This window comes from Cryptomeria japonica, unplaced genomic scaffold (genome assembly GCF_030272615.1).
Source record: "Cryptomeria japonica unplaced genomic scaffold, Sugi_1.0 HiC_scaffold_309, whole genome shotgun sequence".
In the NCBI taxonomy this organism is placed as follows: Eukaryota; Viridiplantae; Streptophyta; class Pinopsida; order Cupressales; family Cupressaceae; genus Cryptomeria; species Cryptomeria japonica.
In genome coordinates, this window is record NW_026729131.1 from 45001 (window position 1) to 67500 (window position 22500).

At 57.1% G+C, this 22500-nt stretch overlaps 1 non-coding gene across 1 annotated transcript; it reads right to left on the minus strand.

Moving 5' to 3' along the window:
- Positions 1-2766: 2766 nt before the first annotated feature.
- Positions 2767-2885, minus strand: LOC131870253 (5S ribosomal RNA). The gene has a single exon (XR_009368576.1). It is a non-coding gene; the product is annotated as a 5S ribosomal RNA (ribosomal RNA).
- Positions 2886-22500: the final 19615 nt, after the last annotated feature.

Here is a 22500-nt window from a genome sequence, read left to right on the forward strand (position 1 = left end):
GGAAATTTTAAAATCTCCTTTTTTTTTTGCCTTTTCTGGAAATTAGTGAAGGCAGCGCATCAAAGGTGCGCACCTCGCTGCCCACCTTGGTGTGCTCTGAGGTGCGCACCCGGGAGCGCTACGAAGTGTGCTCCAAGGTGCGGCGTGCACGTTGTCGGAGCCCGGTTTGCCCCGGGTGCGCACCTCGCCTGCACCTTGGCCGGGGTGGGCACCTTGGCTGGGTTTGCCCAGGGTGCGCTCCGAAGCGGGGTTACTGGAGCGCCCCCTCTTTTTTTGTCAGAGCGTTTGGTGGGGTTTCTCGCATTGGCTCTTCCCAGGCCCGGTTGTTGGGTGCGCTCCCACCCTGGCGCGCGCGAAGTTGGAAGTTGGGTTAATTGCCCGGGCGCGCACCTTCGCCAGGGTGGGCACCTTGGTGCGCACACCTTGGCTGGGCTGCGCACCAGGGCGGGCTCAAGATGGCACCAGCATTCCCTTTTTCTCACTATCTTTCAAAACGGAAATTTTAAAATCTCGTTTTTTTTTTGCCTTTTATGGAAATTAGTGAAGGCATCGCATCAAAGGTGCGCACCTCGCTGCCCACCTTGGTGTGCTCCGAGGTGCCCACCACGGTGCGCAACGCCGGTGCGAACCCGGGAGCGCCCCGATGTGTGCTCCAAGGTGCGGCGTGCACGAAGTCGGACCCCGGTTTGCCCCGGGTGCGCACCTCGCGTGCACCTTGGTGCGCACACCTTGGCTGGGTTGCGCGGCCTGGTGGGCACCATGGTGCGCACCAAGGAGCGCTCCGAAGTGTGCTCCAAGGTGCGGCGTGCACGAAGTCGGAGCCCGGTTTGCCCCGGGTACGCACCTCGCGTGCACCTTCGCCGGGGTGGGCACCTCGGCTGGGTTGCGCGCCCTGGTGCGCACCAAGGAGCGCTCCGAAGTGTGCTCCAAGGTGCGGCGTGCACGAAGTCGGAGCCCGGTTTGCCCCGGGTGCGCACCTTCGCCGCGGTGCGCACCATGGCGTGCACGAAGTCGGAGCCCGGTTTGCCCCGGGTGCGCACCTCGCGTGCACCTTCGGCGGGGTTGCGCGCCCTGGTGGGCACCATGGTGCGCACCAAGGAGCGCTCCGAAGTGTGCTCCAAGGTGCGGCGTGCACGAAGTCGGAGCCCGGTTTGCCCCGGGTGCGCACCTCGCGTGCACCTTCGGCGGGGTTGCGCGCCCTGGTGGGCACCATGGTGCGCACCAAGGAGCGCTCCGAAGTGTGCTCCAAGGTGCGGCGTGCACGAAGTCGGAGCCCGGTTTGCCCCGGGTGCGCACCTCGCGTGCACCTTCGCCGCGGTGGGCACCATGGCGTGCACGAAGTCGGAGCCCGGTTTGCCCCGGGTGCGCACCTCGCGTGCACCTTCGCCGGGGTGGGCACCTCGGCTGGGTTGCGCGCCCTGGTGCGCACCAAGGAGCGCTCCGAAGTGTGCTCCAAGGTGCGGCGTGCACGAAGTCGGAGCCCGGTTTGCCCCGGGTGCGCACCTCGCGTGCACCTTCGCCAGGGTGGGCACCTCGGTGCGCACACCTTCTCAATGTTTTCTTGCCTTTTCTGGAAATTGGTGAAGGCAGCGCATCAAAGGTGCGCACCTCGGTGTGCTCCGAGGTGCGAACCCGAGAGCGCTCCGAGGTGCCCACGAAGTCGAAAGTCGGGTTAATTGCATTGTTTTCCCCGGGTGCGCTCCGAGGTGCGCAACATCGGCGCGCACCAAGGAGGGCTCCGAAGTGTGCTCCAAGGTGCGCACGATGGCGTGCACCTCTGGTGCGCACGATTCGGAGCTCGGTTTGACCGGGGTGCGCACACCTTGGCTGGGTTGCGCACCTTTTGTGCGCTCCAAGGTGCGCACGAAGTCGGAGCTCGGTTTGCCCCGGGTGCGCACCTTCGCCAGGGTGCGCACCTTGATGCGCACGCCTTGGCTGGGCTGCGCACCTTGGTGGGCGCCATGGTGCGCACCTTTCGTGCGCTCCAAGGTGCGCACGAAGTCGGAGCTCGGTTTGCCCCGGGTGCGCACCTTGGTGGGCGCCATGGTGCACTCCGAGGTGCCCAAGATTGGTGCGCACCAAGGAGCGCTCCGAAGTGCGCTCCAAGGTGCGCGCGAAGTCGAAAGTTGGGTTAATTGTCCGGTTTGCCTCGGGTGCGCACCTTGTGTGCACCTTCGCCAGGGTGGGCGCCTTGGTGCGCACACCTTGGCTGGGCTGCGCACACCTTGGCACCCGCGTTTCCTTCATTTTAAATTTTTTTTTTTTTACAATCTCTCAAGTGGGAAATTCTATAATCTCAACTTTTTTTGCCTTTTCAGGAAACTTTTGAATGGAGCGCATCATTGGTGCGCTCCGAAGTGTGCTCCAAAGCTCTCTCCAGCTGCGTGCACCTGCCCCGGCCGCGCACCCGGCCCCGCCCAGCTTCGCTCACCTGTCCCGGGCGTCTGGTGCGGAACCTTAGAGTAAGAAACATCACCGTGCACCTTGGCCAACGTGCGCGACTCGACCGAGCGCGCACTGGCCGAGGTGCACACCGATTTCACCTGGGTGCGCGCGCAGCACCTCGGGCGCACCGGGGTGCGCGCACAACGCCCGGGTTGCACCGTGGCCTGTGTGCTCGGGGCGCCTCGGGTGCGCGCTCGGTGTCGCCCCCGCGCGCGCGGTAGTGCGGGCAGCGCACCCCGGCCCGGCCCGGCCCCGACGAGAACGCAAACGGGCAAAAGGTTTATTCAAATAGCATTGCGACGCCCGGCGAAAAACTAAAAAAGGGTGCAACACCGGGACTTCCCGGGAGGTCACCCATCCCAGTACTACTCCGGCCCAAGCGCGCTTAACTGCGGAGTTCTGATGGGATCCGGTGCACTAACGCTGGTATGATCGCACCCGTTATGAGCTTGTCGCAGTGTGTACTTAGCAAACCGCGACCCACGTGCGAATCCACCCCGGCCACCCACCCCCGTCGAGGTGCACACCCTCCCTCGCGAAGTGCGCCCCGTTCGCCAAGTGTGAGCCCTGCCCGGGTGCGCGCACCTTGCTAGGGCGTCGGGTGTGCACCCGGCCCGGCCTACGTGCGTGCACCTGGAGGGGGCGTCGTGTGCGTGCAGTGTCCCGTCTGCAACGCGGTGCCCACACACCACCTCGGGCGCAACGACCTGCGCTCACATGTGGGCCGAGTGCACCTTGGTGCATGTTCGGGGCGCCTCGGGTGCACGCTCGATCTTGCCCCGGTGCACCAAGGCGCTCGGTTTGCCCCGGGTGCGCACTTGGTGCAAGGTGGGCACCCAAAATAGGGATCAAGCACCAAAACACAAGTTTCGGGATGCAAAATGGGACCCAAGGACCACAAATGCGTTCCAAGACCCATGATGGGTCCACGAGAACAAAAATGTGTTCCGAGACTTAATAAACAAATATTGGGTTTTAGGAGAAGAAACATGCTCTGATGCCCAAAACGAGAATCGACCCCGAAAAGGCCACAGGCCAAAAGTGGGATGCGAGACAAAAAAAAATGGGACCCGAGGACCAAAATTGGGTTCCCAGGTCGAAGACAGGGCAACCGGACAAGAAACGACCTCTAAGGCTCGAAATGAGTCCCGACGACTAAAACTTGACAAGAAGCACCCATCAGGCACCCAACTCGACACCCATGGGATGCCGACCCACCCGGGCTTCCACCTAGCACACCTTGGCACCCACCCACCCTCGCACCCAACCTCGCACCCAACTTAGCACCTTTGAACCCACATTGGCACTCACCCTGACCCTGGCACCTTGGAACCCACATTGGCACTCACCTTGACCCTGGCACCCACCTTTGCACTCACCTTGGGACCCACCCTGGCTCCCACCTCGGCACCCACCCAGACACCCACCTTGGTTCCTTGGCACCCACCTTGGATCCTTGGCACCCACCCCGACACCCACCTTGGCACGCAACTTGGCTACTTGCCACCCACCTTGGCTCCTTGACGCCCACCCCGACAACCACCCCGTGACCTACCCTGGCTAGGGTTGGTGCACACCCACCCTGGTGCCCACCTTGGCACCCACCCTATGACCCACCTTGGCACGCACCTTAGTACCCACCCCGTTACCCACCCTAGGACCCACCCCGTGACCCACCTTGGCCAGGGTGGGTGCACCCACCCTGGTGCCCACCTTGGCACCCACCCATCCTAGCACCCAGCCTGTGACCGGGCTTGGAACCCAACCTTGCACCCGCACCCGTCTTGGCCAGTGTGGGTGCGCACCCATCCTGGCACCCACGTTGTGACACACCCTTTAACCCACGCACCCTAGCACCCACGTTGGCACCCACCTTGGAACCCAACCTAGCAACTTGGCACCCACCCCGTGACCCACCTTGGCATCCACCATAGCAGTCGCCGACTTGGCACCCACCTCGGCACCCACCTTGACACTTGTGGACCCACCTTGCCACTCACCCTAGCATCGACCCATCCTAGCACCCACCCTGGCACCTTTGCACCCTAGCACTCACCCATCCTAGCACCTAACCTGTGACCCACCTTGACACTCACCCTCGCACCCACCTTGGAACCCAACCTAGCACCCACCCACCCTGACACCAACCCTAGCACCTACCCACCCTTGCACCCACCCTGTGACCCATCTTGGCACCCACCCATCCTACCACTCAACCTATCACCCACCTTCTCACCCACCTTGGCATCCACCTTAGCACCCACCCACACTGGCACCTTGGCACCCACCTCGGGCAAGGTGGGTGCACACCCACCCTGGCACCCAATTTAGAACCCACCGAGCATGTTACCCACCTTGGCACCCACATTGCAGCCCACCCTAGTACCCACCCTATGACCCACATTGGCATCCACACCCTAGCACCCAGGCACCTCGACACCCGCCTTGACACCCACCCTAGCACTGAACCTGTGACCCACCTTGGAACTCACCCTAGAACCCACCCACCCTGTGAACCACCTTGGCATCCACCTTAGCACCCACCCACCTTGGCACCCACTCTAGCACTCACCCATCCTAACACCCAACTTGTTACCCACCTTGGCACCCGCCCTCGCGTCCACCTTGAAACCCACCCTAGCACCCACCCACGCAGGAGCCCACCTTGGCACCCAACCTAACACCCACGCATCCTGGCACCCAACTTGTGACCCACCTTGGAACCCACCCTAGTACCCACCTTTGAACCCACTATATCACCAACCCACCTTGGCACCCACCCTATGACCCTCTTTGGAATCCACCCTAGCACGCACCCACCCTGGCACCCACCATGGAGCGCACCCTAGCACCCACCCACCTCGGCACGCACCTCAACACCCACCTTGGTGTGCGCACTGCGCCAACCTCTCAAAGACCCTATGTGGTGCGCTCCAAAGTGTACACCTTTGGTGCGCTCCAAGGTGCGCACCTTTGGTGCACACCGAGGTGCACACCAAAGTGTGCACCGAGGTGAGCACCAAAGTGCACTCCAGGGTGCACACCAAGGCGTGCACCTTTGGTGCGGTCAATGCAAACGAATTCGGAAGTTGGGGTCGATGTCCTAATCGCTGCTGCAGACTACACGTATGAGAATCGGACAAATAGCTTTATATAGGGGAGGTGTTGCGTTTGATGGGTCGACTCCCCTGGTTGTGTGCACTGCACCAACTTCAAAGACCCTGTCTTGTTTAAGAAGTCAAAAGTTGGGGTGGATGTCCTAATCATTGCTGCAGTCTACGCATGTATGAGAATCAGACAAATAGCTTATATAGGGGAGGTGTTGCATTCGGTGGGTTGACTCCCCTGGTTGTGCGCACTGCGCCAACCTCAAAGACCCCGCATAGCAGAAGAAGTCGGAAGTCGGATTTTGGTGAGCACCAAGGCGTGCACCTTTGGTGCGGTCAACGCAGACGAATTCAGAAGTTGGGGTGGATGTCCTAATCGTTGTTGCAGGCTACACATGTATGAGAATCAGACAAATAGCTTATATAGGGGAGGTGTTGGGTTTGATGGGTCAACTCCCTTGGTTGTGCGCATTACGCCAACCTCAAAGACCTTGTTTTCGTTAAGAAGTCAAAAGTTGGGGTCAATGTCCTAATGGCTCCTGCAGGCTACACATGTATGAGAATCGGACAAATAGCTTATATAGGGGAGGTGTTGGGTTTGATGGGTCGACTCCCCTGGTTGTGCGCATTACGTCAACCTCAAAGACCTTGTTTTCGTTAAGAAGTCAAAAGTTGGGGTCGATGTCCTAATTGCTCCTGTAGACTACACATGTATGAGAATCAGACAAATAGCTTATATAGGGGAGGTGTTGGGTTTGATGGGTTGACTCCCCTAGTTGTTCGCATTACACCAACCTCAAAGACCTTGTTTTCGTTTAGAAGCCGAAAGTTGGGGTCGATGTCCTAATTGCTCCTGCAGGCTACGCATGTATGAGAATCAGACAAATAGCTTATATAGGGGAGGTGTTGGGTTTGATGGGTCGACTCCCCTGGTTGTGCGCATTGCGCCAACCTCAAAGACCCTGCATTGCGGATGAAGTCGAAAGTCAGAGTTTGGTGTGCTACAAGGTGTGGTCGAAGGTGCTCACCTAGGTGTGCACCTTTGGAGCACAGGAAAAGTGCCCTCCAAAAGTGCGCACCTTTGGAGTGCACAAAAGTGCCCTCCAAAAGTGCGCACCTTTGGAGCGCAGAAAAGTGCCCTCCAAAAAGTGCGCACCTTTGGAGCGCAGAAAAGTGCCCTCCAAAAAGTGCCCTCCAAAAGTGCGCACCTTTGGAGCGCAGAAAAGTGCCCTCCAAAAAGTGCCCTCCAAAAGTGCGCACCTTTGGAGCGCAGAAAAGTGCCCTCCAAAAGTGCGCACCTTTGGAGCGCAGAAAAGTGCCCTCCAAAAAGTGCCCTCCAAAAGTGCGCACCTTTGGAGCGCAGAAAAGTGCCCTCCAAAAAGTGCCCTCCAAAAGTGCGCACCTTTGGAGCGCAGAAAAGTGCCCTCCAAAAAGTGCCCTCCAAAAGTGCGCACCTTTGGAGCGCAGAAAAGTGCCCTCCAAAAAGTGCCCTCCAAAAGTGCGCACCTTTGGAGCGCAGAAAAGTGCCCTCCAAAAAGTGCCCTCCAAAAGTGCGCACCTTTGGAGCGCAGAAAAGTGCCCTCCAAAAGTGCGCACCTTTGGAGCGCACAAAAGTGCCCTCCAAAAGTGCGCACTTTTGGTGCGCACCAAGGCGCTGGTTCGGTCGTTGCAGGCGAGTTCGGAAGTTGGGGTCGATGTCCTGAGCGGAGGTGCAAACTACACAGGTGTCGGAATCGGACAAATAGCTTATATAGGGGAGGTGTATGCTTCGATGGGTCGACTCCCCAGGTTGAGCGCACCGCGCCAACCTCAAAGACCCTACGGTATGGATGAAGTCGGAAGTTGGGTCCGATGACCAATTCGATTAGTAGGTATGCTCATGAGGTCGGAATTTGGGTCCGATGACCTGCCATGTGCAGGAAGGCGAATGTTGACACTGTGCGTTGCAAGGTGCACACCAAGGCGCTGGTGCGGTCTTTTTAGTCGAGTTCGGAAGTTGGGGTCGATGTCCTGATCGGAGGTGCAAGCTACACAGGTGTGGGAATCGGACAAATAGCTTATATAGGGGAGGTGTATGCTTCGTTGGGTCGACTCCCCGGGTTGAGCGCACCGCGCCAACCTCAAAGACCCTACGGTATGGATGAAGTCGGAAGTTGGGTCCGATGACCGATTCGATATGTAGGCATACTCGCGAGGTCGGAATTTGGGTCCGATGACCTGCCACGTGCAGGAAGGCGAATGTTGGCACTGTGCGTTGCAAGGTGCGCACCAAGGCGCTGGTTCGGTCGTTGGAGGCGAGTTCGGAAGTTGGGGTCGATGTCTTGATCGGAGGTGCAAACTACACAGGTGTGGGAATCGGACAAATAGCTTATATAGGGGAGGTGTATGCTTCGTTGGGTCGACTCCCCGGGTTGAGCGCACCGCGCCAACCTCAAAGACCCTACGGTATGGATGAAGTCGGAAGTTGGGTCCGATGACCGATTCGATATGTAGGCATACTCGCGAGGTCGGAATTTGGGTCCGATGACCTGCCATGTGCAGGAAGGCGAATGTTGGGACTGTGCGTCGCAAGGTGCGCACCAAGGCGCTGGTGCCGTCGTTGCAGTCGAGTTCGGAAGTTGGGGTCGATGTCCTGGTCAGAGGTGCAAACTACACAGGTGTGGGAATCGGACAAATAGCTTATATAGGGGAGGTGTATGCTTCGATGGGTCGACTCCCTGGGTTGAGCGCACCGCGCCAACCTCAAAGACCCTACAGTATGGATGAAGTCGGAAGTTGGGTCCGATGACCGATTCGATACGTAGGCATATTGGCGAGGTCTGAATTTGTGTCCGATGACCTGCCATGCGCAGGAAGGCGGAATTTGGGTCCGATGACCGAGTTGATGGCGTGCCATGCGCAGAAAGGCGGAATTTGGGTCCGATGACCGAGTTGATGTTGATGGCCCGCCATGCACAGGAAGGCGGAATTTGGGTCCGATGACCGATTTGAAGGCGTGCCATACGCAAAAAGGCGGAGTTTGGGTCCGATGACCGAGTTGATATTGATGGCCCGCCATGCGCAGGAAGGCGGAATTTGGGTCCGATGACCTGACATACGCATGGAGTCCGACTCGGGGGCCGATGTTCGATTCGATGACTTGCATTGTGGGTAAAGTCGGAAGTTGTGGTCTTTGACCCGATTCGATGACCAGACTTCGGCTGCTTGAGAATCGGACAAATAACTTATATAGGGGATGTCACGGGCTTTGGGAGTTAAGCCTGTGCGGCACCGACAAGTCCCGACCCGACTCGGATCCGTTCAAGGTCAGAGACCTTCGGCCTACGCCTCGTCCCTTCCAATATTGCGCTAAAGCGGAATGCACAATGAAAATGCAGATCGACTTGCTCCCAGAATGCATAAAAGGATACGATGCAATGCGGAATAAAATAGACAACACAACATTCAAAGGTGGGGCGAGGTGCCCATATCCTTTATTATTATCCTCAAAGATTACAATGCTGGATAGAACTCGGTATTGAGAAATACCGGTCGCCCCCAAATGGATTGCCCAGCCAGCCAATCTGACTCGGACAAGTTGCAAAGAGTCCCTTCGACTCAGACTGGGATCGGCTCGCTCGAGAGGAGAACCAGTTAGCTCCTCGAGGTGCCAGATCGCCAAGTCACAAGACCCCAATGCTCGCCTGAGCAATAAAGTCCCTCGCTGCAATACTCGCACTCAGACTTGCGACGCCGAAGACTCGCATCTGTCTGCTCGTCTGCTCGCTGCCGAATGCTTGATCGCTGATGATCCTGATTCTGAATCTGCCTCTGCTTCTTTTTTTTCCAAGAATGAGCATCCCGCTCATCTTATATACTGGAGGGTCGGACCCAAATAAAAGAGCCGTTGGGCGGATAGGGCCGGCCCAAAAGGAATCCCGCCAATGGAAAATTAGCGCCCATATAGGTCCGGACTCATATGAGTTAAGTCCGCGCTAAGAAGAACATCGGCCAAGTCCCATGTCGGCCCCCGCCAAGGAAATAAAACATATCGGCCCCGCCGATGAAATGAATTAAGTCGGCTGTGTGAAACACCAATTCCATGTCGGCTATGCAAAAGAAAGAGTTCCGATGCAAAATGGAACCCCACTAAGGCTGGACCCGATCCAAAAACTGTGCAAGTATTCTGCCCAATGCAGACCCGTTACATCCTCCCCCACTAAACTAGTGGCGGCGCCCTCGACGCCAGCACCCCTGCACAAAGCACTGGGAGGCATTGACCCAGAAATCTACTCCTGTCTGGGCGGGTTCCTCCTGGAGAGGAACTCCATGATTATCTCCTCGTCTCGCCATAACGACTCACTGCGTTCCCAGGAAGCGGAGTCGCGTCCCTGTCCTTCGAACATCACCAAGAACTCACGGATGCCGTTCTTGCCTCCTCCTCGTGTTCGCATTGCAAGGACCTGGCTGACTCTGCGGTCCGGATTGTCCAACACATTCGCCGGGCCTCTGTTCGGAATATTTCTTATCAGATCTTCGTCATCTGGATGATGCGGTCTCAACTGAGAGACGTGGAAAACAGGATGAGTCTTGAGATGGAGGGGTAAGTTGAGTTGGTAGGCGACGGGATTGATCTTCCGAATGACTTCGAAAGGTCCATCAAATCGTCTGACCAACGAAGCACTCAGCCCCTTTGGGACTTTGAATCGGTCCTGATCCATGCGAACCAAAACTTTGTCGCCAACATCAAACTCCAATCGACGCCTGTGTCTGTCAGCAAACTTCTTCATCCTGTCTGAAGCCTGGGTGAGATGGTAACGAGCCAAGTCCACCTTCTCATTCCAGCTCTTCAGTCGTTCTGTTGCATCAACATTCTCGCCTTGGTATCCTGCCAAGACTGTGTGGGGTGAAAGAGGTTGTTGGCCCGTAGCCAACTCAAAAGGACTGAACTTCGAGGACTCACTCCTCTGCAGATTGTAGGAGAACTGGGCCACATCCAGCAGCTTAGGCCAGTTCCTCTGATCCGAGACTACGAAGTGCCTTAGGTAGTCTTCGAGGATGCCATTAATCCGCTCTGTCTGTCCATCAGTCTGGGGATGGAACCCCGAACTCATCAGGAGTCGGGTCCCAACAATCTTGAACAACTCCTGCCAGAAGCTCGAAGTGAATCGAGGGTCCCGATCACTTACAATGCTCAAAGGTATACCCCAGTTTTTGACCACATTCTTGAAAAAGAGCTCGGCCGCCTCCTCGGCTGGACACGAGGTCTTACATGCAATGAATATTGCATACTTACTGAACCTGTCTACCACGACCATGATGCTAGAATGTCCATCTACCTCCGGCAACTGTGTGATGAAGTCCATGCTCACACTTGCCCAAGGTCGCACAGGAACGGGGAGAGGACGCAACAAGCCCGCCGGCTGCAACATCTGAGCTTTGTCTTGCTGACAAGTGAGGCAAGTCCTCACATACCTCTCAACATCGTCCCTCATGTTAGGCCAGTAGAAGCCTCTTTCCAACAAGGCCATTGTTCGCTTCTGTCCCGGATGCCCTGCCCAAACGGAATCATGACACTCCTGCAAGACCTCCTTGCGAACATCTCTCCACTTCGGAAGGTAGACTCGGTTTGCGGCAAAGTACAGGAGTCCATCCTGAAGTGTGAACTTCCGAGTTCGCCCAGCTTGCACCTGCAATACAATCTGCCACGCCTGCGAGTCATTCTCCAGTCCCTCCTTGATTTTCTCAATCATGTCTTCGTTCAACACAACTTGGCTCTGACCCAGGAGCTTCAAAGCACCAAGCTGTGCCTTCCTGCTAAGTGCATCGGCTACCACATTATGTCGCCCCGGATTGTATATCAGCTCAAAGTCGAATTCTGCCAGGAATTCTTGCCACCTCGCCTGCTTCGGGGTGAGCTTAGACTGAGTCTTGAAGTAAGTGGAGCTGACATTGTCTGTCTTCACTATGAACGGCACCCCCAGCAAGTAATGCCTCCAAGTTCTCAAACAGTGCACTATCGCAGTCATCTCTTTCTCATGCGCCGAGTAGTTCCTCTCTCTGTCATTCAACTTCCGAGATTCATATGCCACAGGATGCCCATCCTGCATCAAAACTCCACCCATGGCATAGTCGGACGCATCGGTTTGGACCTCAAAAGGTTGGCCATATTTCGGCAAAGCAAGGACTGGCTCCTCAGTCAACTTGTCTTTTAGCAACTCAAATGCTGTCTGCTGCTTATCGCCCCATTTCCATCCGCGGTCCTTCTTCAACAGATCCGTCAAGGGGCTCGCAATCCGGGAATAGCCTGCTACAAACTTGCGATAGTAGTTAGCTAAACCAAGGAACTGTCTCACCTCATGCACATTGCGAAGCGGCTCCCAGTCTCGGATTGCCTGAAGCTTCTCCGGGTCTGGTCGGATCTGGCCACGACCAAGAATATGGCCCAGAAACGGCACTTCCTCCTGCGCAAAAGCACACTTTTCCTTCTTTGCGAACAGCTGATGTTCTCTCAACAAAGCAAACACCTCCTGAAGGTGCCGCTTGTGTTCCTCCATGTCTCGACTGTATACCAAAATGTCATCCAGATACACAACAACGCACTTGTCCAATAATGAGCGAAACACATCGTTCATCAAGGTGCTGAAGGTTGCAGGAGCGTTAGTGAGACCAAAAGGCATAACCAAGAATTCATAGCTACCATACCTCGTCGTGATCGCGGTCTTCTCCTCATCACCTGGCGCGATCCTGATCTGATAGTAACCCTGCCTCAGGTCCAACTTGGTGAACACTCTTGCATCGACCAGTCGATCAAAGCTATCCGCTATGAGAGGTAACGGATACTTGTTCTTGATGGTGAGCTTGTTCAAAGCTCGATAGTCCACACACATCCGAAGGCTTCCATCCTTCTTGCGCTGGAACAATACTGGAGCAGCATAAGGTGATCTGGAGGGACGCAAGTATCCTGCCTCAGCGAGCTCTGCCAACTGCTTCCTCAACTCTTCCATCTCTGGTGCGGAGAGTCGATAAGGAGCCTTCGCTGGTGGTCTTGCCCCTGACTCCAGTTCGATCCTATGATCAACGTGCCTCCTCGGTGGTAACACAGCTGGGAGCTGGTCTGGCATAACATCCGCAAACTCGGACAACACATCCTGGATCGCCGAGGTGTTAGAGGGTCCTGACGACTCTCCTTCATCCCAATCTCCAATCAGTGCGGCCAAAAACAACTCCTCTCGCCTTCCCTTGCCAACCTGCTTAGCACTGAGCGCATTCAACAGGAGATCCTGTTCCACGCTCTTCATCATCGGAACCATACTTGGTCTGCTCGGATCCAATATCAGCAAACAGCTCAAGTGTGGCACCACAGCTGCTGATGCCGACCTCAAGAACTCCTGCCCGAGTATGAGATCGAACTCATTCATTCCAATGGCGATCAAATCAAGCACACCCTGCCACGACCCAACTCGGATGACTTCCTTATGGATCTCACCGCTCACCTGCTGCGCGGGTGCGGTCACCGCCTTGAACTGATTTGTAGTGGGCTCGATCTTGAGTCCAAGCTTCTTCGCTCGGCATGCGGAGATGTAGTTGTGGGTGGCACCTGAATCCACCATAGCTAGCACCTTCTTGTTGCCAAAGAAAGTCTCCACAAAACACAACTCGTGCTTATCGGCCACTTCGGTAGAATGTTGCACTGCATTCAGGAGTTGCAAGGTGCTCATTGCGGGCAACTTCTTCTCCTCGAACAACAGCGCGTTGATCCTACTCCGATCTGGACAGCTCCGTGCCCAGTGATCATCTTTGCCACAGATGAAACACCCTGGATCACGATCCTTCTTCTTCTCAGTCTGTGTGTGATCTTTCTTCTTCGGGTTGCCTTCTCCATTCGACTTCTTCGGTTTCTTCTTCCTGGGCTCGCCGTTAGGATCAGAAGGAGGTCCGCCTCCCTTCTTCTCTTTCCGGCGGAAGTTCTTCTTGTAGTCTGTTCGAGCTCCACCAAAGCCCCTAGCTGCATCGCCCTTATAATCGAGCAGCCCATCCGCAACTGTGATCGCCTCGGCCAAAGTCTGAACTTTCTGTCTCCTCAGCTCATCCTTCGCCCAGGGTTGCAGACCCTTAGTGAAGAGGAATAACTTCTCGAAGTCGCTCAACTTGGTGCATTCCAAATCCAACACCTGAAATGCCTTGACATACTCTCGAATAGTGCCAGTATGCTTGAGTTCATCGAACCTGGATCGGATGATCCAATCCGAATTCCCAGGTCGGAATTGATCATGAAGCGCTGCCTTCAAGTCAGCCCAGGACTTGATCGGTTTCACCGTCTTCCCAGCGCGTTCATCTGCCTGATGCGTTCGCCACCACAGCTTCGCACTGCCGGTAAGGTATGTTGCAATATCCTTGACCTGTGCCTCATCAGACGTCTTCGGTGCACACGACAGGTACTCCTCAACATCCCAGAAGAAATTATCAAGTGCCTTGTCATCGCGCTCACCGTCATAAGTTCCAACTCGAGTTGCCTTAGAACCATGCGTTCCTCCCTGCAACAACGAATGGAAGATCTGTTGCCCCTCTTTGAGGAAGCGGATCTCTTCCCTCAAAGACTCTATCTGTTCCGCCAGCTTCGACCACTCTGCCGTCATGCGCTCCTCGAGGTCGGACTGTTCCAAGTCCTCGAGTCGATTTTCATGGTCTTGGAGCCAATCGCGGTGCTTCGGATCTTTCCCCTTCGAAGACACCTTCGCAGCCTTACTCTCAGGTTGCACGACCTCCACTTCATGCTGACTATCTGTATCTGCCATCTTTCGATCTGCACAGACCCGGATCTGATCCGAAGCTCTGATACCAACTGTCACGGGCTTTGGGAGTTAAGCCTGTGCGGCACCGACAAGTCCCGACCCGACTCGGATCCGTTCAAGGTCAGAGACCTTCGGCCTACGCCTCGTCCCTTCCAATATTGCGCTAAAGCGGAATGCACAATGAAAATGCAGATCGACTTGCTCCCAGAATGCATAAAAGGATACGATGCAATGCGGAATAAAATAGACAACACAACATTCAAAGGTGGGGCGAGGTGCCCATATCCTTTATTATTATCCTCAAAGATTACAATGCTGGATAGAACTCGGTATTGAGAAATACCGGTCGCCCCCAAATGGATTGCCCAGCCAGCCAATCTGACTCGGACAAGTTGCAAAGAGTCCCTTCGACTCAGACTGGGATCGGCTCGCTCGAGAGGAGAACCAGTTAGCTCCTCGAGGTGCCAGATCGCCAAGTCACAAGACCCCAATGCTCGCCTGAGCAATAAAGTCCCTCGCTGCAATACTCGCACTCAGACTTGCGACGCCGAAGACTCGCATCTGTCTGCTCGTCTGCTCGCTGCCGAATGCTTGATCGCTGATGATCCTGATTCTGAATCTGCCTCTGCTTCTTTTTTTTCCAAGAATGAGCATCCCGCTCATCTTATATACTGGAGGGTCGGACCCAAATAAAAGAGCCGTTGGGCGGATAGGGCCGGCCCAAAAGGAATCCCGCCAATGGAAAATTAGCGCCCATATAGGTCCGGACTCATATGAGTTAAGTCCGCGCTAAGAAGAACATCGGCCAAGTCCCATGTCGGCCCCCGCCAAGGAAATAAAACATATCGGCCCCGCCGATGAAATGAATTAAGTCGGCTGTGTGAAACACCAATTCCATGTCGGCTATGCAAAAGAAAGAGTTCCGATGCAAAATGGAACCCCACTAAGGCTGGACCCGATCCAAAAACTGTGCAAGTATTCTGCCCAATGCAGACCCGTTACAGGGGAGGTAGTGTTCTCGAGCATCCTCCCCCCGTGCCCGTTTATGTCGATTGATGCTGGTGCTCGACTGGTTGGAGCGCTCGGATGCAAAAATCTTGCACCAGGATTTATCGATTGTGATGGACACGGCAAGTCTCCTGATTGCTATGCAGGAGCTCATCGTGAATCTCTATGCGGCCTTGGTATGGACTCGACCTGCGGAATGGTTCGGCAATGGTAGTCGCTCCAACACGTCCTTGCAATGGCCACAGAGGTGATTCGACTAGAGCTCCAGTCTAGCTTTTGGGTTGCTTGGCGGACTGGTATAGCCGCGATCGAGTTCCGGCCATGAACGTTTTAGATAGCTCTTGGGCTTTCTGGGACGGAAGTCGGAAGTTTGGGCTGTTGTCCGATTTGATGACCATTCTTCGGATGTGTGAGAATCGGACAAATAACTTATATAGGGGACTGTGTTGTCTCACGCAGCCCCCTCCGTGCCCCTCTATCTCGACCGATGTTGGTGCTTGAAAGGGTTGGGATCGCTCGGATTTATAAACGTGCACCACCATTTGTCGAGTGTGAGGGACGCGGCAGGTCTCCTAAATGCTATGCGGGCGCTCTCTGAGAATCTCTATCCGGCCTCGACACAGACTAGTCTTGCTGAATGGTTTGGCACTGGTAGTCGATCCAACACGTCGTTGTTGTGGCCGCCTAGGCGATTCGATTCGAGCCCCCGTCTAGCTTTTGGGTTGCTTGGCGGATTTTGCCCTATCCGCAAGTGAGCTCGGTCCCTAAACGTTCGAGAAACCCGATTGCTATGCGCCGACTCTCTTTCTTGCGAGCCTCCATCTAGCTTTTGGGTCTCTACGGAACGGAAGTCGGAATCTGGGACCGTTGTTTGATTCGACGAGGCAGACTACGGTTGTGCGAGAATCGGACAAATAACTTATATAGGGGAGGTGTTGACTGGAGCATTCTCCCCCGTGCCCCTCTAACTCGACCAATGCTGGCGCTCGAACGGTGGTAGCGCTCGGATTTTCATTGAGCGCCAGCATTGGTCGATTTAGAGGGGCATGCGAGATTCCCGAATGCTATGCGAGGGCTCTAACGGAAATGTCTATTGGTTTCGGTATGGATGCAATTGCGAGTGGTTCGGCAAAGGTAGTCGTTCCGATGCGTCCATGTCGTGGCCAAATCGATAATTCGATTTGAGCCCTCGTATAGCATTTGGGTCTCTCGATGTGATTCCGCATTCCAGTCCCTTTGGGCACTGCTTGAGCCGCATCCCAGGGGGTTCCCTTCCCAATAATCTGCCTCGCAACCCGATTGCTATGCGGTGAGGCTCCTCGGCCGCCTCGGAACTATCTGTGTATCAGACGCATCGCGGGATAAGGGGTTGGCAACGGTAGTCGCCCCAAGCGCGTCCGATGCTTGGACCATTCCGAGGCGGCCCTGAAGCCTCTTCCGTCTAGCCGTTGGGTCCTTCTCGCCGCATCCCTCGCCTCGCACCCCGATTGCTATGCGGTGAGGCTCCTCGGCCGCCTCGGAACTATCTGTGTATCGGACGCGTCGCGGGATAAGGGGTTGTCACTGGTAGTCGCCCCAAGCGCGTCCGATGCTTGGACCATTCCGAGGCGGCCCTGAAGCCTCTTCCGTCTAGCCGTTGGGTCCTTCTCGCCGCATCCCTCGCCTCGCACCCCGATTGCTATGCGGTGAGGCTCCTCGGCCGCCTCGGAACTATCTGTGTATCGGACGCGTCGCGGGATAAGGGGTTGTCATTGGTAGTCGCCCCAAGCGCGTCCGATGCTTGGACCATTCCGAGGCGGCCCTGAAGCCTCTTCCGTCTAGCCGTTGGGTCCTTCTCGCCGCATCCCTCGCCTCGCACCCCGATTGCTATGCGGTGAGGCTCCTCGGCCGCCTCGGAACTATCTGTGTATCGGACGCGTCGCGGGATAAGGGGTTGTCACTGGTAGTCGCCCCAAGCGCGTCCGATGCTTGGACCATTCCGAGGCGGCCCTGAAGCCTCTTCCGTCTAGCCGTTGGGTCCTTCTCGCCGCATCCCTCGCCTCGCACCCCGATTGCTATGCGGTGAGGCTCCTCGGCCGCCTCGGAACTATCTGTGTATCGGACGCGTCGCGGGATAAGGGGTTGTCACTGGTAGTCGCCCCAAGCGCGTTCGATGCTTGGACCATTCCGAGGCGGCCCTGAAGCCTCTTCCGTCTAGCCGTTGGGTCCTTCTCGCCGCATCCCTCGCCTCGCACCCCGATTGCTATGCGGTGAGGCTCCTCGGCCGCCTTGGAACTATCTGTGTATCGGACGCGTCGCGGGATAAGGGGTTGTCACTGGTAGTCGCCCCAAGCGCGTCCGATGCTTAGACCATTCCGAGGCGGACCCGAAGCCTCTTCCGTCTAGCCGTTGGGTCCTTCTCGCCGCATCCTTCGCCTCGCACCCCGATTGCTATGCGGTGAGGCTCCTCGGCCGCCTCGGAACTATCTGTGTATCGGACGCGTCGCGGGATAAGGGGTTGTCACTGGTAGTCGCCCCAAGCGCGTCCGATGCTTGGACCATTCCGAGGCGGACCCGAAGCCTCTTCCGTCTAGCCGTTGGGTCCTTCTCGCCGCATCCCTCGCCTCGCACCCCGATTGCTATGCGGTGAGGCTCCTCGGCCGCCTTGGAACTATCTGTGTATCGGACGCGTCGCGGGATAAGGGGTTGTCACTGGTAGTCGCCCCAAGCGCGTCCGATGCTTGGACCATTCCGAGGCGGACCCGAAGCCTCTTCCGTCTAGCCGTTGGGTCCTTCTCGCCGCATCCCTCGCCTCGCACCCCGATTGCTATGCGGTGAGGCTCCTCGGCCGCCTTGGAACTATCTGTGTATCGGACGCGTCGCGGGATAAGGGGTTGTCACTGGTAGTCGCCCCAAGCGCGTCCGATGCTTGGACCATTCCGAGGCGGACCCGAAGCCTCTTCCGTCTAGCCGTTGGGTCCTTCTCGCCGCATCCCTCGCCTCGCACCCCGATTGCTATGCGGTGAGGCTCCTCGGCCGCCTTGGAACTATCTGTGTATCGGACGCGTCGCGGGATAAGGGGTTGTCACTGGTAGTCGCCCCAAGCGCGTCCGATGCTTGGACCATTCCGAGGCGGCCCCGAAGCCTCTTCCGTGTAGCCGTTGGGTCCTTCTCGCCGCATCCCTCGCCTCGCACCCCGATTGCTATGCGGTGAGGCTCCTCGGCCGCCTTGGAACTATCTGTGTATCGGACGCGTCGCGGGATAAGGGGTTGTCACTGGTAGTCGCCCCAAGCGCGTCCGATGCTTGGACCATTCCGAGGCGGCCCCGAAGCCTCTTCCGTGTAGCCGTTGGGTCCTTCTCGCCGCATCCCTCGCCTCGCACCCCGATTGCTATGCGGTGAGGCTCCTCGGCCGCCTTGGAACTATCTGTGTATCGGACGCGTCGCGGGATAAGGGGTTGTCACTGGTAGTCGCCCCAAGCGCGTCCGATGCTTGGACCATTCCGAGGCGGACCTGAAGCCTCTTCCCTCTAGCCGTTGGGGCTTTCTCGCCGCATCCCTCGCCTCGCACCCTGATTGCTATGCTGTGAGGCTCCTCGGCCGCCTTGGAACTATCTGTGTATCGGACGCATCGCGGGATAAGGGGTTGGCAGTGGTAGTCGCCCCAAGCGCATCCGATGCTTGGACCATTCCGAGGCGGCCCTGCAGCCTCTTCCGTCTAGCCGTTGGGGCCATCTCGCCGCATCCCCCACCTCGCACCACGATTGCTATGCGGTGAGGCTCCTTGGCCGCCTCGGAACTATCTGTGTATCGGACGCATCGCGGGATAAGGGGTTGTCACTGGTAGTCGCCCCAAGCGCGTCCGATGCTTGGACTATTCCGAGGCGGCCCTGCAGCCTCTTCCGTCTAGCCGTTGGGGCCATCTCGCTGCATCCCCCACCTCCTCGGCCGCCTCGGAACTATCTGTGTATCGGACGCATCGCGGGATAAGGGGTTGGCAGTGGTAGTCGCCCCAAGCGCGTCCGATGCTTGGACTATTCCGAGGCAGCCCTGCAGCCTCTTCCGTCTAGCCTTTGGGGCCATCTCGCCGCATCCCTCGCCTCGCACCCCGATTGCTATGCGGTGAGGCTCCTCGGCCGCCTGGGAACTATCTTCGTATCGGACGCATCGCGGGATAAGGGGTTGTCACTGGTAGTCGCCCCAAGCGCGTCCGATGCTTGGACTATTCCGAGGCGGCCCTGTGGCCTCTTCCGTCTAGCCGTTGGGGCCATCTCGCCGCATCCCCCACCTCGCACCCCGATTGCTATGCGGTGAGGCTCTTCGGCCGCCTTGGAACTATCTTCGTATCGGACGCATTGCGGGATAAGGGGTTGTCACTGGTAGTGGCCCCAAGCGCGTCCGATGCTTGGACTATTCCGAGGCGGCCCTGCAGCCTCTTCCGTCTAGCCGTTGGGGCCATCTCGCCGCATCCCCCACCTCGCACCCCGATTGCTATGCGGTGAGGCTCCTCGGCCGCCTTGGAACTATCTTCGTATCGGACGCATCGCGGGATAAGGGGTTGTCACTGGTAGTCGCCCCAAGCGCGTCCGATGCTTGGACTATTCCGACGCGGCCCTGTGGCCTCTTCCGTCTAGCCGTTGGGGCCATCTCGCCGCATCCCCCACCTCGCACCCCGATTGCTATGCGGTGAGGCTCCTCGGCCGCCTTGGAACCATCTTCGTATCGGACGCATCGCGGGATAGGGGGCTGTCACTGGTAGTCGCCCCAAGCGTGTCCGATGCTTGGACCATTCCTAGGCGGCCCTGAAGCCTCTTCCGTCTAGCCGTTGGGGCCTTCCCGCCCCATCCCTCGCCTCGCACCCCCGATTGCTATGCGGTGAGGCTCCTCGGCCGCCTTGGAACCATCTGTGTATCGGACGCATCGCGGGATAAGGGGTTGGCACTGGCAGTCGCCCCAAGCGCGTCCGATGCTTGGACCATTCCGAGGTGGCCCTGAAGCCTCTTCCGTCTAGCCGTTGGGGCCTTCCCGCCCCATCCCTCGCCTCGCACCCCGATTGATATGCGGTGAGGCTCCTCGGCCGCCTTGGAACTATCTGTGTATCGGACGCATCGCGGGATAAGGGGTTGGCACTGGTAGTCGTCCCAATCGCATCCGATGCTTGGACCATTCCGAGGCGGCCCTGCAGCCTCTTCCGTTTAGCCGTCGGGGCCTTCCCGCCGCATCCCTCGCCTCGCATCCCGATTCCTATGCGGTGAGTCTTCTCGGCCGCCGCGGAACTATACCTGTTATTGCTACTGCATCCTTCGGCTGGTAACCTCCTCTGCCGCCTTGGAACGTTCTCTTTGTCGGACGCGTCGCGGGATAAGGGGTTGGCACTGGTAGTCGCCCCAAGCGCGCCCGATGCATAGACCGCTCCGAGTCGACCTTGCTTTCAGCCTCTCACATGCATAGACCTCTCTGAGTCGACCCTGCAGCCTCTCACGTTTAGCCTTTGGAATCTCGCCTCACAACATGATTGCTATCCTTGATGCATCCCTTGCCTCGAGCCCTGATTGCTTTCTTGGCTGCATCCCTCCTCTCCTCACAGCCCGGTTGTCATCACTGCTTCATCCGTCGCTTCATGCATTCTGGCTGCTGGGCCCTTCCCACCGCACACCTCGATTGCTATCTCTTCTGCATCACACACCCCGATTGCTATCTCTGCTACATCCCTCGGCTCTCACTTCTGCATCCTTCGCCTCACACCTCGATTGCTATCAATGCTGCATCCGTAACCTCACACCCCGATTGCTATGCGGGGAGGCTCCTTGGCCGCCTTGGAAATTTCTGTGTGTCGGACGCACCGCGGGATAAGGGGTTGGCACTGGTAGTCGCCCCAAGTGCGCCCGATTCTTAGACCGCTTCGAGGTGACCTCGTAGCCTCTTTCGTCCAGGCTTCCTGCCTTCAACGCCCTTTTTACACCTCGATTGCTATGCGCGGGCTCGTTGGCGTCTATCACCTCTCTGCGAAGAGTGGCACGATGATTGTTGGGGTAAATCGTAGCAGTCCGATCTCTGGCCTTGGGCCATTGTGAGGGCTGATCGATTTCCTGTGCGCATCTCGTGTTCGCCCAGTAACAGACTCGACGACTTGTAATCGGTCTTGTTCCCGATTGTTCCTGGAGGTAGTCTTCGGAACTCTTGGATTTGACCTGTCACTCGAACTGTCCTCTTCCGAGGATGCTTGTGTGTGTGTGCTTGTGCCATTTCCTTGGCGGTATTAACGAGATATTAAAGAGCGGAGTGAGCGCCTCGCCCAGCTATGTTTGGGGCTCTCACTCCCTTACCCGGTGTGCGACCGCTTTGCACGTAGGTTGCGGAGCATCGCGACTCTTTCGATGTTTGGCGGTTGTCTTCCGGTGATGCGTTGGTCCCGAAGTGCACGTTACTAGCATTTCTGCCATTGTTCTCGATCTTTGGCACGTTCCTTCGTTGCAATTGGATATATATCTCCGTTTATACGCGCAGGCTTCTCCCGCCTATTCAGCGCTGTCCCACTCTCAGCACTCTCGTGGTCTCCTTGGCTTCTCTCTCCCGTGAGCGAGCTCTCTTCTCGAGTCTTTTCCATGTCCCATGGAGGTTGCCTTGCGAAATTCGGGCACACAAACGTGACCGGATAAGAGCGGAATTGCCTATGAGGAGAAGCTCACCTTAGGGAGCAGCAATGCCGAGTGTTTCGACAGAGGGTAGAGGGGGCGTTGTTTGGGCGGTTGCACAAAAGAGTGCTACGTTTGCACTGAAGGTTGCTTCTTCGTCTCCGACGAACTCTTCGAGGCAAAAAAGCTTGTTTACGGGGTCGAGGTGGGACTGTTCGTGCGAGTTGCGCCACCAAAAGTGCGTAGGGGGCATATACCTGGGAAATGGATGTCTCTGAGTGGCCTTACTCGGTCGCGTGCACGGTGCATTCTCTAACGGCAGGACTGTCGCGAGCATGTGCGGTTCGGATGTTTTCGGGTAAAGGGTTCCGTACGGGATGTTCTTCCCAGGCTCCTGTGAACCGAGACTCTGCATCGTCATGCTCCGGCTCCCGTGGGTGCTTCATGCCTCGTCGAGCTGTTTGTCGTGGACGATTAAGGCCGAGGCCTTCCTTCGAGAGGGGAATTGTTCAGGCTGGTCGAGGCGGGATTGTTCGTGCGGGGTGCACCACC